We start from the raw sequence: 10113 nt of genomic DNA on the forward strand, positions 1-10113 counted from the left end.
ATTACGTCATTTAAAATTGAAATTTGAGTAACTTAAATAAAATCAAAATTCCAATAACTCAAAAATGACGTAGGTATGACATTTATTAAAACGCGAAATGTGCGATATACGAAAAATACTATAGGTAGACTACTCACCTTATATAATGAATTAATCTTTGATTTGTTTATCATAGATATATAACAAGAACTAGTCTCATCGATTTTAGGTACAAATATTAACACAACACTGAGAACTTGGTTTATGACTCTGGATACAGGCATTATCAGTTGTTTAAACTGCCTGCCTGCATTACAAATAATAATAATAATAATAAATATTTTTTGCCTTATATTAAGTGGCTCTGTGAGCTGTGGACCTCGCGATAAGCTTCATAACATAAGCTTAAAAATTTAAAAATAAAAAATACTTAGGTGCTTCGTTGTCATTATCGTAGCGAACTCACAATTCACAATGGTCTTAAGGTCCATAGACTCTACTGAACTGAAACTCTACTGGATTGAAAAATGCGACCTGCAGAGGAAAACATCCGGACACACAAAAACATTTTTGACCAAGCTAAAACGGAGACCTTCGCTAACACTCGGTCAATTAATCAATATTTGTTTGGAATAAATATTACTGGACTTATATTGACCGGGATATAGACCGTGATTACCTTTTGTATTATTCAAAAAACTATAAATATTACTGGTTAATAATCTCTATGAGTCTCAATACTTTTAGGCATAAACAATTCAAAATGAACCATTATTATAATGATGTAATCAGATTAATACGGCCTTGATCGGTGACGCATAGCATTTCATTTGTATCGAATTATACTTCTTTGCTACGGCAATGTAGACTTTATTAACATCACCATCTAGTATAAATTTGGTAAACATTTGCTTTAGATATGGGCCGAATATGGACTTTGCCAAATACGAATATTCGGTTCAGCTAGCTCATACCGAACCGAATATTCGGTTGGGCTAAAACTGTCTATAATATGTGAACACGCACTCTAACGCCTTGACAGTAGAGGCGTGTTCAGATATTTGTGATCGCCTCGGCCGCTCAGATATATCTGATGGCGACTGTACAATCTAAACACGCTGAATTGTTTTCGACATACGAGTATGTTCCGATATGACATGACGGCATGTTGACAAAAAGGGGGAGGATGTCTGGTTTGATATGTCCATTCGTGTTCTAATTAATATGAGTAAATATTTGTGTTAGAAGTAATCAATGTTTTGATGTTATACGTTCAGATTGAACGTCCTTTACGTAAAACTAGCGGCTTCGCACGGGTTACACAAAACCCTAACAAATTATACACCTAGCTAAACCTTTTTCAAGAATTACTCTATTGATAGGTGAAAACCGTATGAAAATCCGTTGTGTTTTTGAGTTTATCGCGAACATACATACAGACAGACATGGCAGGGGACTGTTTTATAAGGTGTAGTGATAACATCTTAAAATGATACTTAGCGTTGGAGTTTTTTTTAAAGATTACCTTATTTATTGAAAAACTAAATCTGAAACAAGAACAGAAAACCCAAGCTAAATCGATCGATCCGTTATCGGGATAAATAAAATTAATCTTTAAAAAAAAAGGAAAATCGACTTCAAACGGGAAAAAATAAAATATTATCTCGTTTTATATGCGCTAGCAAACTGATACGTTTGAAGTCGGTGCCCTGATATAGTTTGATACAAGAACAAAAGAACCAGTATTGTAACTATTTAGCTTGGACCCGACTTCAAACGTCTCAGTTTGCTCTAGCGCATATAAAACGAGATAATATTTTATTTTTTCCCGGGCGCAGTCGGTTTTTTTTTTTAGATTAATTTTATTTATCTCGATAACGGATCGATCGATTTAGCTTGGGTTTTTTGTTCTTGTTTCTGATTTATTTTTTCAATAAATAAGGTACTCTTTAAAAAAAAACTCCAAGGCTAAGTATCATTTAAGCTTTTTTGAAGTCGGTTAAAATAGCCTTTTATCCTAAACTGTCAATATCTTCCTTAAATATAAAAAATACGTATTGTAAATACCTATAATATAATGAACACGTAAAACGATATATGTCATTAAGATAATGATCGTTATAATTAAACGAGATCGCTTACAAATTATGTAATTGGAGAGTTCATTAAACATATGATTTCGTGTTACATTATCCAATGTTGATTTATTTACAAATAAAAGCATACTTACTTGCCTAATCATCAGTGCATAAGGGATTAGGTCGACCTGTACTGTATGTAACTATGTAATAAACATCTTCCAAAGATCGTAGCGTCATGAAAATTGGCAGCTGTATGTAGTTCTGATGACAATACAATAATTTAATCATTTAATCCAGATAACATTGATCCATAATTAAAACATACAAAACATATGCAATAAAAATAAAAAATAAATAAAATGAAGTATAAAAGATAGATCCATTAAAATTAAATTGACTAAGCATTTGATAATTGAATGATAAAATATAAAATATCTTGACAATTAATTGATGGGTAATAATAAAATTAAAAGTTAAACGCTCTAAAGGTATGCGCAGTCAAGTTTAGTTAGAATGTCAGGACTTAAAACTATTCTTAAGTTAGGATAATGTGGGAAAATGGAGACTATCCCAATAATATGGTACTGTCGAACTGATCTGATGATGGAGCCGGAAGATGTGAACTGGAACTTCATGATGGAACATCGTATCATAGCTGTGTTTGGATATGTTAGAAAAGTCTTGTAATGAACTTTGACCACGATTAGGTTTCAAGGTCTTATGATGAAGCCGGAAGATAGGCACTGGCATTCTATGATTGAATATCGTATCATAGTCGTGTTTGCACTAGTACGCGCTAGTGGCCTGGCGGTAAGAGCGCGCGACTTTCAATCCGAAGGTCGCGGGTTCAAACCCCGGCTCGTACCAATGAGTTTTTCGGAAGCTATGTACGAAATATCATTTGATATTTACCAGTTGCATTTCGGTGAAGGAAAACACGTAAGGAAACCAGACTAATCCCAATAAGGCCTAGTTTCCCCTCTGATGGCAGTCGCTTTCGTAAGAACTAGTGCCTACGTCAATTCTTGGGATTAGTTGTCAAAGCGGACCCCAGGCTCCCATGAGCCGTGGCAAAAATGCCGGGATAACGCGTGGAAGAAGAAGAGTAGTGTTATGCACTTGTGAGAAAGGTCACGTAATGGACTTTTTTTTGTTTTTACGTGCATTTATAAACTATTAATTTATTCTTCTTGTAAGTTTCCAATTTTAACTTTGTTTCTTGTTTTTAACTTTTGACGTGATAACGTCTTATAAATCGATGAACACCGGTGGCATGCACGAAAAAGTGTCACGTTGTGGACAGATCTCCATGGTAACGTTGTGGACAGATCTCCGTGGTAACGTTACGGCCTTTTCATCAATGTTTTCTTATGAAGTTATCACGTAAAATTATCGTCCGTAAACCGACTTTACAACCATATTTTTATTAATGATTATTACACCTTATTTGTGTGTATGTATGTTTGTGATAATCTCGAAAACTACTGAACGGATTTTCATGCGGTTTTCACCTATAAATAGAGTGATTCTTGAGGAAGGTTCAGGCTAAATTATCACTAGCACTTAAAGTTGTGTTTCTATTGGCAGATGAGGGCGCCGTGACCACGGACGGGCTGCTCAGCGCCCTGGCCCGCCTGCGTCGCAACCCTCACCCCCACCCGTCCCCTATCCCCGCACGTACCGTAAGTATATAAAAAAATCATTTTAATTGCAATAAATAGCCATACTGGCCTCGTGTATATTTGGACCTCGCCTTCGCCTCGTCCGGCTACCTTACTTGGACAGGATGGCTTATGTACTTACTGGAAGACTTCACAGACATACACGTCCGTTTTGGAATTACACTTTATATAAATTTGTTGTCAGAAATTTCATTTTTGATACAAGTTTTTATCACTGGCTGTAGTGGCTGTACCTTGCAGGCAATTAATATTCGTTGAGACAATTTTAACAAATTCAGACACAATTAGGTTGCGTTGCTTTGTCACAGAGTTCCTCTTGTGTCCATCATCAGATCAGTTCGGTGGTACTATAAACATGTCCAGTAACTCTGTACGAATCGTCGACGACACATGTGTGTGTTCTACCGCTTGTACAATGGGCTGTGCTCTGAAGAATTGTCTGACATGATGCCAACGGCCGCTTTCTATCACCGCACCGCTCGCTGTGCTGTGTTCATCCTCACACCCTAGAACCTAAATGGTCGCGTACTGTGTGGTTTAAGAGGAGTTTTCTCCCGCGGACGCTTCGGCTGTGAAATGACCTACCTGTCGAGGTTTTCCCGAGGGGTTACAGTATAGGGTTCTTCAAAAAAGGAGTGTACAGGTTTTTAAAGGGTCGGCAACGCGCATGTAATATATCTGGTGTTGCAGGCGTCCATAGGTTACGGTGACTGCTTACCATCAGGCGGGCCGTATGCTTGTTAACCACTGACGTGATATAAAAAAGTAACCATAATGATTAAAATTCTGACAAATAACCGCTCTGCAAGCCACACATATAAAGTCAACGGAAATACGTATTTATAAGCCTGAAGCAATTCGGAAATTAAAACGCCCGTATAAAATGTCATGACAATATCGCTCTTCTCATTTAATCTCTTGCTATTCAGAAAGCTGCAGGCGTTGTTTAAAAGTGACAATTACTGCTGTACTTCACAAAGGGTACTTCAAAAACTTTTTATTGTATTCCTTTATAGTGAAATAGCATACATTGAGCGCTTTGGAAGTTTAAATGACAATTCAATCTAATATTTAACACTACAGAAAGAAATAAAACTATGAAAACGGATTATGTGTTCAATGCTTAGAATTATATCGCGTATATTGAATTTATAAAACATCCCGACGTTTCGAACCCTTTACAGCGTTCGTGGTCAACGGGTCAACTACAGCAAGGTTTGATAAAGATAAAGTCACCTTAAATAATATTTTGCGAGCAGCAAACTCTCTTATGACTTCATAAATAATATTATGTCCACTCGCCAAAAAGTTATTATAAATTCAAAATAAATATATAGTATTCATAGAAAATACCTTTTCCCTTTATTTGAATAAAACATGGTTTTTAGATCTTTATTGACTCTCACTCTCAATCGTGAAAAACATGTTTTTCTACCACTCGAGATGACCTGGGGTTGACTTTTGTATGTCCAAGTTAAATACAACTGAGTCTACATTCAGCACCAACAAATATAATTCCAATCCAATAACGTCAGTAATCCGTAACTTGTGCTTACAAGATCCTTTCTCGTTGTATTAGACTAGTAATTATTATTAGTCTACAAACTGTGAGGTGGTTCGAAAACCTTGCGATGGTTTCAAGGTACGAGGGGGTTAAACAACAACTGTTCCCTTGTAAAACAATAACTGTTCTCATTCGTGAAATGCACGCTCTTCTCCACATTGGCATCAGTTTTTTAGGGTTCCGTACCCAAAGGGTAAAAACGGGACCCTATTACTAAGACTCCGCTGTCCGTCTGTCTGTCTGTCACCAGGCTGTATCTCATGAACCGTGATAGCTAGACAGTTGAAATTTTCACAGATGATGTAATTCTGTTGCCGCTACTACAAATACTAAAAAGTACGGAACCCTCGGTGCGCGAGTCCGACTCGCACTTGGCCGGTTTTTTTTTGTAAATCATGCTCAGTACAACACAAAGGGCTGGATAGAGCTCGGGGCCATCTTGGTGTTATATTATATGTTATGTTTTGACGTGTAATGTATCTGTACACATACGAAATAAATAATATGAATATGAATACACCTCGCGCGTCCATTGATGACCAGTTAGTCCGATCTAAGTCCAAGAGGGTCTTGAAAAAAATGTTATTCAACTTTGAGTGTAGATTACTCCTAAACTACTTTATTAACGGGCAGTAAGTGAATTATTAATAAAATTTGTTTTCTTTTTTATCATTTGCAATAAACATTCGGCGGTAAAAGTTAGTGAGAAATATGTAATATATTTTTTTGTGACAGCCTTCCAACTCGCCGAAAAATAGTCCGGTCTTACCCGGGTATACGTTAATTTATTTTGAAAAGTAACATTAAATTAATAGAAATACGGTAAAAACATATTTCTTCAATTATTATATAGATTAAGCCTATCCAAAAGTGACTTGGAGGAACTGTCATACTACGCGTGAAGTATAGTGTGTGAATCGCCCAACATATCTCCAGAGCGAGACACACATACCAATCCATTTAAATTCACCATTTTGCATGTGCCGCAGCAGAGTCTCGAGTTAACAAAACAGACCCAATCGTAAGGTCTTGTTCTCCAGAAAGGTAAGTTGACAAGCCGATTCAATTCCACTAGGCTTGGAAGGGATTTAGGCAAATACCCAATGTAAATACTGGGATTTTGATGATTGAGGTATTTTGGGGTTATCATGATTCCCTTTATATTGTTATAACGAGTTGTATTGAGCTGGAAGCATTGTAAATTATTAATTGAGGGACGATTTTATAGAAACGAACTGTTAACATAGGTATTAAAAAAATATGTGTTTGTGAATTTGGTGGTTGTGGGTTCGAGCCCCTGTTGCTTTCGAAATCCATTCCCATTTTGATCGAATAATAAGTAGGCAGATATTATTATATTCCGTGGTCATTATTCATTTTTAATTGCTAGACCGCTGACCGGATGTTTACATTTTTAACTTGGACTGTTTCTTCAGCTAATGAATAAACTTTTTTATTAGTTAAGAGCTTTTTTAATATAACTGGATGAAACAATAACTTTAAATGATTTTTATTGGTCCAGGTAGTTGACACAGAGAATGCAGTTGCACACCTTTGACTCGAAGACTGCATTTCCACCAGAGATGCGTGAGGACAGACCTAGATATACCTCATGTCATTGTATCTGCAAAGTTTCATTGCAATCCAACACGTAGTTTTAAAATGAGAGCGTTTGAGTAATAATGGCTCTTACACACGCAGCATTTAACCCGGGCTTGTTGACTGCACTTGCTATCTATCTATGGTTTACGGTTTACGGTGGGCAACTAATAAACTCGACCAATAACTTTGTTGCATGGCGTATGTGGGCGTATGTTCTGTCCCTCACGGGCGCACGCGTATAGCACATCTGTACTCATGGGCCCAGGACTGTCTCATTTCAAACATAGACAGAGGAATCATACTGTCGTTGTCTTACGCTAATACTAGCACCCAAAAGAAAGAGATGAGTATACTTTTCCCATAATTTTCCTACGTTTTACTACGTTTGTATGGGAAGGTGCAATTCGGCCGAGCTTGCCGGGGACTTAATTGTTCTACATATAGAACCATCACATTTTGTTTGGCTGTTACGGAATGGTAGATACTTTTGACGCCTTGTTTGATCCGCTACTTTTGATGCTGACTATACTTGTCCGTACATGTATTGGAGAGATGCACGATAACTAAATAACATGATTAAAATATCATTCTGATGTCAGTGTACGTTGGAATTGGCCTGCAAGTCAAGGCACTGCTATGGTAATTCTTGTATCCAGTATCGGAAAACTCATTAAATCAAACTCGGGGTTTTTCCTATTAGGGCCAAAGTTTGTTTTAGAAGCTTTCCATTAAAGGCAATACAAACTTCCCTTATGATTACAGGGCGCCTAGCCATGATGCCAATCGTCCGCTCCGTAGCGAACGATACGCTAAAGTTATAATCTAATGGATTTTTGAGACGTGAAACTTTATAAAGGATTATTTTCCTGATCGAGGAAAGACGTACATTTAAGTAACTGTGACTGTGTGTGTATTAAGTCACTTTGAGTTTTCCTTTATAGCCAATTCTGCGCTGACTTTTGTTTCATCAGCTGGCGAGGAAATTGGAAACACAAATGGCACGAATATATAGGTACAAGGTGTAACAAAAATAGCATGCAGGGATCCGTTTAAGAGGGGGCATAACGCCAGGAAATTTGAAAGGAACAAAAGATTGGTTCAACTTTAATGTCATGTAAACATTCTTATCAATAAAATAAATAAATAAATTTCGTTTTTCCACAATATTTATGAAAGTGCTTATGAAGTATAGTTATTGTGAAATATGGGACTACTTACGGGAATAACGGGATAACATTGAAAATACGTGCTACCAAAACTATATGTATTTAAGGAATGAACATCGGAAATATAGACACATGTCAACAGAAGACATAATCATCCTACATGCAGTATGCATACATCACACCCTCACACTTATTTTAAGATAACTATACTGCATTAGAGAATTTACATTAATAAGCAAAACAATCAATCAATAAGCAATCTTCATATAAAAATAACATAACAGTTTTAATCAATTTCCGGCATAGGGAAGTATCTAACGGGTTTTAAGGGCCGACCATAACTACTAGTAGCCGCCTGGGCTCTCGGCAACGGTACCGCTTGTTCAGCAGCGGCCGGCGCGGGCCCGTGCTCATGCGCGGCCGCGACACTCGCCCCTGCAGTGTCGGCCGGACCAGACACCTCACCAGACGTATCTCAACTGGGCCACACCAACTGAGTACCAGTACCATTGTGCAAACTGTGCTTAATTTGATCAACATGTTTTTTAACTAGCTTACCATCCGCCCTTTCCACCATGTAATTCCTAGAGCCTACTACTTCTTTAATTGTACCCTTTACCCACCTATCCGGATTTGCCTGTTCACGCATGTGCACCAGGTCCCCAACTTGAAATTGACGTTCACGATCCCCAGCTGCTCTAACTTGCCGCTCTTGCGCGCGTTGCACGGTACGCTCCCGCTCCTCCCCTCCACGAAGTAAATCTAATCGGCAGCGCAGCCTACGTTTCTGAAGCAACAGTGCAGGAGAATCGCCCGTAGTGCCGTGAATTGCGTTTCTGTACGCCATCAAATATGCTTGCAAGGCTAAGTCGATATCCACCCCCTCTCGCTTTGCTTTCTTGATTGCTTTTTTACAAAGCTTTACGGCGTTTTCAGCAGCGCCGTTCGACGCGGGATGGTAAGTCGGTGTCAGTATTTTTTTAATGCCGTTTGATTGCAAGAATTGATCATATTGTGCGCTACAAAATTGAGGGCCATTATCCGAAACAATCGACCTAGGCAAACCAAATCGAGAAAAAGTTTCGCACAAAACTTTAATTACCGATGAGGAAGTCGTTTTTAACATTCGAAAAATTTCGATCCATTTAGTCGTCGAGTCTACAATAACAAAAAAAGATTCGTTTTCAATAGGGCCTAAAAAATCAACATGTAGACGCGTCCATGGTTCTGTAATATACGGCCAAGGCTTGGGCGGCGCCCGGGGCGGCGCGCTGCTCTCAGCCACGCACGCGGCGCACTCGCGGCACACGCGCTCCACGTCCGCGTCGATGCCGGGCCACCACACATAGCTACGGGCCGTGCTCTTCATTTTCACCATGCCGACATGTCCAACATGTACTTCTTGTAAAATTTTATTTTGAAAAACAGTTGGCACTATCACCCTATAGCCCCATAGTACACATCCGGCCTCCATGTACAGCTCGTTTCTGCGGATGTAATATGGTTTAAGACTCTCATCGTCACAATAAGTAGGCCATCCCGAAGCAATATACATCAAAACCTTTACTAGAATGGGATCTTTGCACGTTGCTTTCTTAATATCCGTGCTTGTTATAGGTAAAAAGTTTTGGACGTAATTAAGATAAGTTACCTCCGATCGTACCGTTCTATCGGGCCCGGTAATCAATCGCGACAAGGCGTCCGCTGCATTTTCTTCACTCCGCACATACTCTATGTCGAAATTATACCCAGACATGATCACCGCCCATCTCTGTAGTCGACTCGCAGCCATGGCAGGTATTCCGGCTTTGTCTCCAAAAATGGTAACCAGCGGCTTGTGATCCGTCTTCAAAAGAAATTTCCTTCCATATAAGTACTGGTGAAATTTTTGAACACCATATATAATCGCAAGTGCCTCTTTCTCAATCTGCGAATAGTGTTTCTCAGCTGAACTTAGCACTCGACTCGCATAGGCAACAGGCCGCTCGCCACCCGGCGTGCGGTGCGCGATCACGGCGGCCACCCCCGTGCTGCTCGCG

At 38.8% G+C, this 10113-nt stretch overlaps 2 protein-coding genes across 2 annotated transcripts in view; one reads left to right on the forward strand and one right to left on the reverse strand.

Annotated features, from left to right (window-relative positions):
* The window catches only part of LOC134750990 (NADH dehydrogenase [ubiquinone] 1 beta subcomplex subunit 3), a 519415-nt gene that overhangs the window by 286832 nt on the left and 222470 nt on the right, over nucleotides 1–10113 (reverse strand). The window lies entirely within an intron of this gene.
* The window catches only part of LOC134751280 (uncharacterized), a 223096-nt gene that overhangs the window by 45731 nt on the left and 167252 nt on the right, over nucleotides 1–10113 (forward strand). The window contains exon 2 of the mRNA XM_063686664.1: nucleotides 3648–3742. The gene's annotated coding sequence lies outside the window, so the exon portion shown is untranslated. The remainder of the gene's footprint in view (nucleotides 1–3647; nucleotides 3743–10113) is intronic.

Source organism: Cydia strobilella, chromosome 21 (genome assembly GCF_947568885.1).
Source record: "Cydia strobilella chromosome 21, ilCydStro3.1, whole genome shotgun sequence".
NCBI lineage: Eukaryota > Metazoa > Arthropoda > Insecta > Lepidoptera > Tortricidae > Cydia > Cydia strobilella.